This window comes from Homarus americanus, unplaced genomic scaffold (assembly GCF_018991925.1).
Source record: "Homarus americanus isolate GMGI-L3 unplaced genomic scaffold, GMGI_Hamer_2.0 scaffold20465, whole genome shotgun sequence".
Classification (NCBI taxonomy): Eukaryota; Metazoa; Arthropoda; class Malacostraca; order Decapoda; family Nephropidae; genus Homarus; species Homarus americanus.
Window position 1 is genome coordinate 2267784 of NW_024756914.1, and position 10000 is coordinate 2277783.

Here is a 10000-nt window from a genome sequence, read left to right on the forward strand (position 1 = left end):
GGATCACTAAAACCCTGACCTTACCTACTATTTATTTTCACTCTTGATCACCATTTGTTTACCTGTTTACACCCCCAGTCAACACCTACGTAAATGGAACTTAGGTTTAGTTAAGTTAGGGGTTTGAGTGAATGTTTATGGAGTCGTGATGTTTACGTGATGTTAGATTTGTGATTTTGGTTGAGTGAAGTGATGGTGGAAGTCGAGGTTGGTGAGGGGTTGAGATGAGGCAGGGATGGTGCTCTGCTCGCGCATTGGTTGGGGGCGTCGTCAATATGGGAGCCTGGAGCCAGCATCCCAGTGTGGAGGTACAACTCGCCCGAGCAGCTACCCACGCTCCGGTCCCGTCCCTCACCCTCAACATAAAACACACACAATACTTCCCCTCGCTTCTGCTCGCTCCAGGGGCCACCGCTCTTTCTGCTTCCTACCTGCTTCTCCTGCTACTATCTGCTTGGAGTTGTACACGCGTCCTCGGTACGTTGGCAGGTAAGGAACTAAGCCTTTGTTGATGTTTTTTTATTATTGGTGTGGGATTCTGGTTACCGAAGTGTTTGTGTTGTTATTCTAATCTTATTTACGTGTTAGTGTTGTTGTCAAGGACGTGTTGAAGTGAACCATTGAACCATTCTTGAACTGCGGTGTATTGAAGCTTCGAATCCTTTCCCGTGAGACAGACGACCAACTTTCGTTTTTGTTCCTGTAAAGTTTTAATCACATAAGGGACTATTTTTTATCTCTATCTCTCTCTCTTTGTCTATCTCTCTCTCTCTCTCTCTCTGTCTCTCTCTCTCGGTCTCTCTCTCTCGGTCTCTCTCTCTGTCTCTGTCTCTCTCTCACGTAACAAATGCCCTCTGCTTCACCTACGAGGGACACAGCGGACCGTAGTATAAACAACTGAGAGATGAGAGATAACTTTAGCCCTGAGAGATACAACAGAGATAACCTTAGCCCTGAGAGATACAACAGAGATAACCTTAGCCCTGAGAGATACAACAGAGATAACCTTAGCCCTGAGAGATGAGAGATAACTTTAGCCCTCAGAGATACAACAGAGATAACCTTAGCCCTGAGAGATGAGAGATAACTTTAGCCCTCAGAGATACAACAGAGATAACCTTAGCCCTGAGAGATGAGAGATAACTTTAGCCCTCAGAGATACAACAGAGATAACCTTAGCCCTGAGAGATGAGAGATAACTTTAGCCCTGAGAGATACAACAGAGATAACCTTAGCCCTGAGAGATGAGAGATAACTTTAGCCCTCAGAGATACAACAGAGATAACCTTAGCCCTGAGAGATGAGAGATAACTTTAGCCCTGAGAGATACAGCAGAGATAACTTTAGCCCTGAGAGATACAACAGAGAGACTTTTAGCCCTGAGAGATAAATCAGAGAGATTAGCCGTCTAGAAACTCGGTAAGAGACTCTTGGTTCATTCTCCCATGTGTTCTACTTCTCCCTTCAAGCCGTTCTCTCCCCTCAAGCCGTTATCTCCCCACACAAGCCGGCTCTCTCTCCCTCAAGCCGTTCTGCCACCTCAAGGCGTTCTCTCTCCTCAAGCCGTTCTCTCCTCTCAAGCCGTTCTCTCCCTCCAAGCCGTTCTCTCCCCTTCAAGCCGTTCTCTCCCCTTCAAGCCGTTTTTTCTCCCTCAAGGCATTCTCTCCCCCTCAAGCCGTTCTCTCCCTCAAGCCGTTGTCTCCTTCAAGCGGAAGACATCTCCCCTCAAGCTGTTCTCTCCCCAGGCCGTTCTCTGCCTCCTCCAGCCATTCTCTCCCTCCGGCTGTTCTCTCCCTCCAAGCCGTTCTCTCCCCTCAAAGGGCATTCTCTCCCCTCAACCGTTCTCTCCCTCAAGCCGTTGTCTCCCTCAAGCCGTTATCTCCTTTAAGCCATTGTCTCCCTCAGGCGTTATCTCCCCCAAGCCGTTGTCTCCCTCAAGCCGTTCTCTCCCTCAAGCCGTTGTCTCCCTCAGCCGTTCTCTCCCTCAAGCCGTTCTCTCCCTCAAGCCGTTTCTCTCCCCTCAAGCCGTTCTCTCCCTCAAGCCGTTGTCTCCCTCAAGCCGTTCTCTCCCTCAAGCCGTTCTCTCCCTCAAGCCGTTCTCCCTCAAGGCATTCTCTCTCCCCTCAAGCCGTTCTCTCCCTCAAGCCGTTGTCTCCCTCAAGCCGTTATCTCCCCCAAGCCGTTGTCCCACAAACCGTTCTCTCCCTTCAAGCCGTTCTCTCCCTTCAAGCAGTTCTCTCTCAACTGAAGCCGTTCTCTCCCCTCATGGCGTTCAGACACGGAGGAACGTTTAAATTAGCGAAATAAGGAGGATATATTATTTTTCTTTACACACGGAGGCCCAGGGTAGGTGTTCTGCGTTCATAAGAAAAGGAATTACATTTATTTCTCGCCTTTACATTAAGTTTTAGTAATATTTTTTGCATTCATAGGTCATACATACGCGATTTTATACATACACAAGGTCATACATACACAAGGTCATACATACACAAGGTCATACATACACAAGGTCATACATACATAAAAGCAATAACAAAATAAAATGTTTCTCCTTTGCACCTTAACTAGCATACCATGGAGGCGGCAGAGTAAGCATAGGACTGTACCACTGGGAGCAGCTTATTCTCTTTCTATCACCACGTAAGCAAGTTAAACATTTACATAAACACACCACCACTTTGAACACCCCCGCCCCTGACTATGTTTATTTTCACCGTGTGACAATTTGCCTGTGTTAATATTGAGAGAGAGAGAGAGAAAGAGTGCTCATGGTGTCTTTCTCTTTGTTGTCTCTTATTTTTCTCTCTTTTTTTTGTCTTTCTCTGTCTCTTTTTCGTCTTTTTTCTCTCTTGATTCTTCCTACCCCGTCTCCCTCTCTCTCTGCCGTCTTTTTTTCTTTCTCTTTGTTTCTGACTCTCTCTGTCTCTCTCTCTCTCTCTCTGTCTCTCTCTCTCTCTCTCTCTCTCTCTCTGTCTCTCTCTCTCTCTCGTCTATATATCTTAACTCTCTCTCTGTGTCTCTGATAATTTGTGTTTCTCTTTCAATCTCTCTAGTCTCTCTGCCTCCCATAATTCTTCTCTCTCTTTCTCTCACCTTTCTCCCACATATTTCTTTCCTTTTTCCTCTCTCCCCCCTCTAAGACCTCTCTCTCTCTCTCTCTCTCTCTCTCTCTCTCTCAATATAAGTAAAATATATAAATATATATTCTATCTCTATCTGTCTCTTTGTCGCTCTCTCTATCTCTTATCTGTCTGTATGTTTTTATCTCTCTATCTCTATCTCTCTCTCTCTCTCTCTCTCTCCTTCAGTTCATCGCCTTTAACCTCCTACACACCGAATCAATTGTTGATATACGCCGTTGTTATCCTCAGTCTCTCCTATCCCTCTGCTTTATCATATTTTCTCTCTTATTCCCTCTTTCTTTATTTTTTCTTATTCCTTCTCTCTCTCTGTACACACACACACACACACACACACACACACCTCCTAACACCACCTCATTTAATTAGGGTAAGTTATTCGTGTCACAGAGCTCCCTAAAACCAGGTCACACGGTAAGATATGAACCTAAGGAGATTTTAAACCAGGTCACACTAGAAGAATGTGACCTATTAAGCAACCTGGCCACAACACTGTTCCCATCAACCCGAATAAAGATGAAAATAAACCATAAAAAAAGCTACTCATTCAGAGGGAGACACGTATTATTTTTTTTTATCCTCTTCCTCCTCCAGTAGCACCGTCAGGAGGTAGGGAGGAGGGAGGGGGGAGGGAGGAGGGTGGGGGAGGTTCTGTCATGGTAGCAGCCTCCTGATACTGAGTGACGTGGAGGGAGAGTGTGTTATCCGTCATCAACTGTTGTGAGGTGGTGATGGTGGGGGAGGGAGGAGGGCAGGGGAGGGAGGGGGATGGTGGGGAGAGAAGGGCCGCACAGAGTTCCTGGAGTTTGGACATGATGTTTCGTGTTTGGAGGTGATGGTTGAGTGTGTGTGTGTGTGTGTTTGTCAGTAACACTCACCTGGCCATTAGTCCAGCTTATAAAGGTGAAGTACCCACATAATTCTTTGCCTCGTTCTAGTAACATAGTCGTTCTTACTTCGGCTACAGTACTGGTGTGTTTGTCAGACAGGGATCCTAACTTCGGATATCATACAAAATAAGTCAACACTTTTTAGTATTTTCATTTTCGTGTTGTTGCATATCCTTGTTGTCTCATCTATATTCTATTTACAAACAACAACAAATCCTCCTCTTTTGTTTAACAGTGAAGTAAAACAAGAGTTTGTGTAAAATCACGTTCTACATCTCCTTTACCCTGTAGCATCGTGTTAATATTATAGGCTCTTACAGAAACAAATACACAAACACACAAACGCATATGTAACCGCACATACAAAAAATATTTGTCTATATTCCAAACTATATCTATTTTCTCCAAACGCAATTTTCAAACGTCGTCAAAAGTAATAGTTTGCCACTGTGTTTATTTGGGTACATCAGGTGACCGCCTTCACCGACATTTAAACTTTTAGGAGATGCATTTATTCGTAAACACTAATCTTGTACACTTTCCATTATGATTAATACGTCTATACAATAATGATGGGTGGATAATGAGGTGGCCTTCTATTACACGAAACGCCTCGTAAACTATTCTCTTTTCATTGAGTTTATAAATAGGTTAAAAATCGTAAATTAATTCTGAATACAATAGTAGAGTCTGATCGTTGTTATATAGTAAATTATAATATACCGGGGTTATATTTATTATATTTATTGATATAGAGGGATATATATTATTTATTTTAATAGTGAATGATTTATTTTGATGATAAATATTCCGATGTGATTTTGTTTATTGTTCGTATATTAGGTTTGTATAAAAGATATATATTTATGTAATCTATGGTTTATTTATATCAAGGTTGTGATATATAGATATTTGTGAAGGGATATTAATATATGATTGTATTTTATAGTTAAATTTAGATACATGACAGGTGATAACGGTTCCAAATGGGATAATATAGTATAATTTTTCCCCATTACCCGAACTATATTTAGTAGCTGTTGTAATTCCACCTGTCACGGAAGAGTAATGTGAAGAGAGAGAGACTTGTTCCCCCTCATTCACGACTGGGTACAGGAGATGGGGTACAAACACTCACCCTGCCTTTGTACCCGGAAGTAAAGCCGCAGTCACAAGAGGAGGTCACCTTAGGTCATGAATTAGGTCAAGTTGGTGGTGCCTGGTGATTATATGTTTCTCATCAGAAGGAGGGTTGAGGGATGGTTGAAGGGGGAGGAGAGAGGGGGGTGGTAGAGGTCCGCGCGTAACGATTAAAGACTCAAAAATTAACCACTCTTCACGCTAAGTTTTACCGCGGGAGATTTTATTTCAAGTAAGATCAGTGTTTTTATGTAAGCGCCGTCTTCACCTCTCCTCCTCCTCCTCCTCAGTGGGTTTAGCTGATGCTGTCCCTGACAACTGAAAACAATGGAACCTTTTATCATCTCTCAACACACACACACACACACACACATACACACACACACACACACACACACACACACTCATAATAAGACTAATTTAACTATGCACACTGTATAATATATTTGGCGATAAGGATAATTTTTCACCGTTCAGGATCGATTGTCGCGAAATTAATGACTGGAGAACTTGTATACTGAATTAATTTTATAAAAGTTAGATTCACGGAAAAGGAGAAAAGAATAAGAGGAGAGAAGAGGGAGGGAAGGAAGGAGGAAGAGGGAGGGAAGGAAGAGGAGGAGGGAGGAGGGAGGGAGGGAGGGAGGGGAGGAGGAGGGAGGAGGGACAGAAGAAATTTGGAGGTTATTAGACAGGTGGTGAGTGTGTGTCTCTCCCGTCAGTCTTTCTGCCTGTCTCTCTGTCGTGTGTGGAGTCAAGTCAAGTGTGTGTGTGTGTTGTGTGTGTGTGTGTGTGTGTGTGTGTGTGTGTGTGTGTGTGTTGTGTGTGTGTGTGTGTACAGAGTCAATAAGAGAGTAATTAACTTCACGATACAGGTGTGGGTAGTTTATGAAGACAGGTGTAAAAGCTATTCGTTTATTTCCCGACTCTTAACCTAACCTATCAAACCTAACTCCTAACCTCTCCTATCTCCTAACAAACCCTAACCTAACCTTACAACTACCAACACAACCTAACCTAACCTAACACTAAACCCACAAAACCCAACTAACCACAACCTAACCTAACCTGTCTAACCTAACCTAACCTAACCTAACTCAACACAACCTAACCCCTAACCTAACCTGTCCTGTCTAACCTAACCTAACTACCATCCTATCTAACCTAACCTAACCTCACCTAACCTAACCCCTCTCCTTGGTTTCCTTCTTCCTCCTTCTCATTTCTCTACTTTACTCTCTAATTTCTTCTCCTCCTCCTTCTCCTCCTCCTCATTCAGTACGTAATTAAACTTCTATTCTTTCATCTTCTTTCTTTATTTTCTCTCCTCCCCTTTCTTGGTTCTCCTGCTTTTCTTTCTTCCTCTCCTCTCTCTTCCTTTTCTTTCTTCTCCTTCTCTCTCTCTCCTCTTTGCTTTGTCTCCTCCTGTCTGTGTTTAATTGACCAAATTTATTAAGTCCTTGTTTCTCTGTCTCTCTGTCATCCTGTTTTTCTTCTTTCTCTCTCTCTCTCTCTCTCCTCTCTCTCTCTCTCTCTCTCTCTCTCTCTCTCTCTCTCTCTCTCTCTCTTAATCTTCTTATCGCTGTGAAACTCCAGGTAACTAATGTTCAGGTGAGAGTAATTTCTATATTAATGGTGATGGACTGTGAAAGGTGACAGGTGAACTTTTGGCGGTGGTGAGAGACAGAGAGAGAGAGAGAGAGAGAAGAGAGAGAGATTAAAGGAACGATGTTAAACATAAAGAGTTAAGGGGAGAAAACTGGAAAAGTTAGAGACAGAACTCAATGAAGAAAGAAAGCAACAGAGAAACGAACGAAAACTGTACAGGAAATAAGAAATAAATAGAAAGTTTAAGATGCAGAGCAGAGATATTTAGACGTGGGAAAGCAAGGGAGAAAGTGAGAAAAAGTGAGCGAGAGAAAGAGTGAGAGATAAAATCAGAAGGTACAGCACTTGTTAATTCAACGAGACAATTTAGAAAACTCTTAGAAAGTTGTTGAGGAAAGTTGAAACGAAGGAAAACTGGGGCGGTGAGAAGTCAGAGGCGAGGAAGAAAGTGAGTGAGTGAGAGTGAGAGAAAGTTAGGTGAGGAAGAAAGTGAGCGAGTGAGAGTGAGAGAAAGTTAGGTGAGGAAGAAAGTGAGCGAGTGAGAGTGAGAGAAAGTTAGGTGAGGAAGAAGTGAGTGAGAGTGAATGAGGGAGAAAGTCTGAGAGCTTAAGATATATCGGCCACTCAGGGAGCTTAAGATATATCGGCCTCGGGAGCTTATGATATATCGGCCACTCAGGGCTTAGATATATCGCCACTCAGGAGCTTGATATATCGGCCACTCAGGAGCTTAGAATATATCGGCCACTCAGGAGCTTAAGATATATCGGCCTCAGGGAGCTTAAATATATCAGCCACTCCAGGGAGCTTAAGATATATCGGCCACTCAGGGAGCTCAAGATATATCGGCCACTCAGAGAGCTTAAGATATATCGCCACTCAAGGCTTTTAACCTAACGAAGGTCTAACATTGCCATCATTACTAGACGTTGCAGTGGCATTGGTTCAAGTTCTTCCTCACTGTGCAATTGATCACGATGACACCGAGATATTGTGCAACGATATCAAGTTGCAGGAGACATGGGGTCATATTCCTACACTTGTAACCTATTTTGCAATCCCCCCCACCCCCTCTCTCTCTCTATGCTCTAGCCATCTATCAAATGCTCTGCCATATATCAAATGCTCTGCCATCTATCAAATGCTCTGTCATCTGCCATTTAAGGTCCACGCTCGAGCAGTAATTAGGACTAAGTTATGTGGCCTCTTATTAATCAATGCTGAGAACACACACGTGAGAAATATGCTTGTATAATGGGCGGGGGGTCTCTCTCTATAAATCCTGTTTCCACATCGTCAAGTTTTTATCACAATTCTTTATGACCATAGAGAGAACACCACTGATCGGGGGTACGCCTTTTAATACTCTACTTTCACTCGTACTTTCACTCGTACTTTCACTATTACTTTCACCATTAATTTTGTTATTATGGACCGAAAAGTTTATATTTACATATTTTTAGTTTTATTTTGTTAATTTATTTTATTTTTGTGTGTGTAAATTTAAACCAAAATGGTTTGTGTTAATTGATGTTGTAAATGGGAAGTACATACATACATACATACATACATACACATACATACATACATACATACATACATACATACATACATACATACATACATACATACATACATACATACATACATACATACATACATACATACATACAATACATAATACATACATATACATACATATACATACACACATACATACATACACATACATATAAAAAGATTAACTTGTCCGGAAAGAAAGAAAAAATCTGAAACCTTGAAAAAAAAAAAAAAAGCAGCCACCCTTCCTTCCTGTTCCTTATTTTTGTTGTTTCCTTCTTTCTTTCTTTCTTTCTTTCTTCTTTCTTTTCCTCTCTCTCTCTCTCTCTCTCTCTCTAATGACTAATCCCATCCTCAATTATCTCATCTTAAGCCCTTCTTTTCCCTCCCTCCCTCTTCCATCCTCCTCCTCCTCCTCCTCCTCCAGTTATGTCTTGAGCAGTGCGCTTCAGTCAGCCCTGGGGGGCTGTTTGAGTGGAGGGGCTGATTGGAAACTGAAGAGTATAAATAGGGCCTTAAGGTGCACTTCTTAAAGGGGTGGGGTGAGGTAAGTAGGAGGGAAGGGGGAAGGGAAGGTGTGAGGAAGGGAGGGAGAGAGGAGTAGTGGGTGGAGGGGGAAGGAATGAGGGTGGGGAGGAGGGGTGGGGAGTGAAGGAAGGAAGGTAAGGGGGAGGGGGTGGGAGGGAAGGAGGGCAGGGTTTAGGGAGGGAGGAGGGACTTGTGTTTTTATAAAATTCTTGTCTTTTTGTTTTCAAGCACTGCAGATTTCCTTGTAAATAATTTTTCATTGTGTCTCTTCCTGGGCGAGTCGTGTGTGTGTGTGTGTGTGTGTGTGTGTGTGTGTGTGTGTGTGTGTGTGTGTGTGTGTGTGTGGTCCAGGCTTTAATGTGGGTTTAATTTTTTTTATGTTTTCCATATTATTGTTTTCTGTGGCCTGAAATTGTTCCTTTATGTTACCTGAAGTTCATTAGTGTGTCCTGAAGCTGATAGTGTGTGACCTGAAGTTATCCGAAATTGTTACTAGATTAAGGTTACTAGTAGGTGGGGAGACAGGTGGGTGTGGGGGGTGAAGAGGATGGTGAGGGGCCAAATTCCTGCTCACCACCACCACCACCAGCAGGCAGGGAGCTACTGGGGTGTAAATGGTATTTTAATGGGTGGAACAAACCCTGATAAATGGGACACATGAATTAGCTGCGAGGACATTGGTTCGAGCCTTTGTTTCCCACGAGAGAGAGAGAGAGAGAGAGAGAGAGAGAGAGAGAGGACACATGCCTCACCTTCCCTTCCTTCCCCTCACCTCACGCTCCCTTTTCCTCCTCCTCCTCCTCTTCCACTCTTCCTCTTCCCTTCTCCTCCTCCCCCTCCTCTTCCCGCTGGAATTTTTAATACCTAAGTTATCAATCTTCCTGATACTCAGCGGGAGGACAAAGGGCCGATATATTGAGGCTTCCACCGTAATCAATTCTGAAGCCTCGCAATGGAAAGAGTGTCACATGAGGGGAAAAAAGTCATCTGAAGGGGAAAGAAAGTCATGTTAGGGGGAATATATGTCATCGAGGGGAAAATGTGTGTCATATGAAGGGGAAAAAAGTCGTGTGAAAGGGAAATAAAATATGTAAGAGGAAAAAAGTCATGTGAGAGGAAGAAAGTTATGGG

General features: G+C 43.1%; 1 long non-coding RNA gene across 1 annotated transcript in view; it reads left to right on the forward strand.

The window, feature by feature from the left end:
• The first annotated feature begins 300 nt into the window (after positions 1–300).
• Positions 301–10000, forward strand: part of LOC121857214 — a 45537-nt gene continuing 35837 nt past the window's right edge. The window contains exon 1 of the long non-coding RNA XR_006087132.1: positions 301–489. This is a non-coding gene — a long non-coding RNA (uncharacterized LOC121857214). The remainder of the gene's footprint in view (positions 490–10000) is intronic.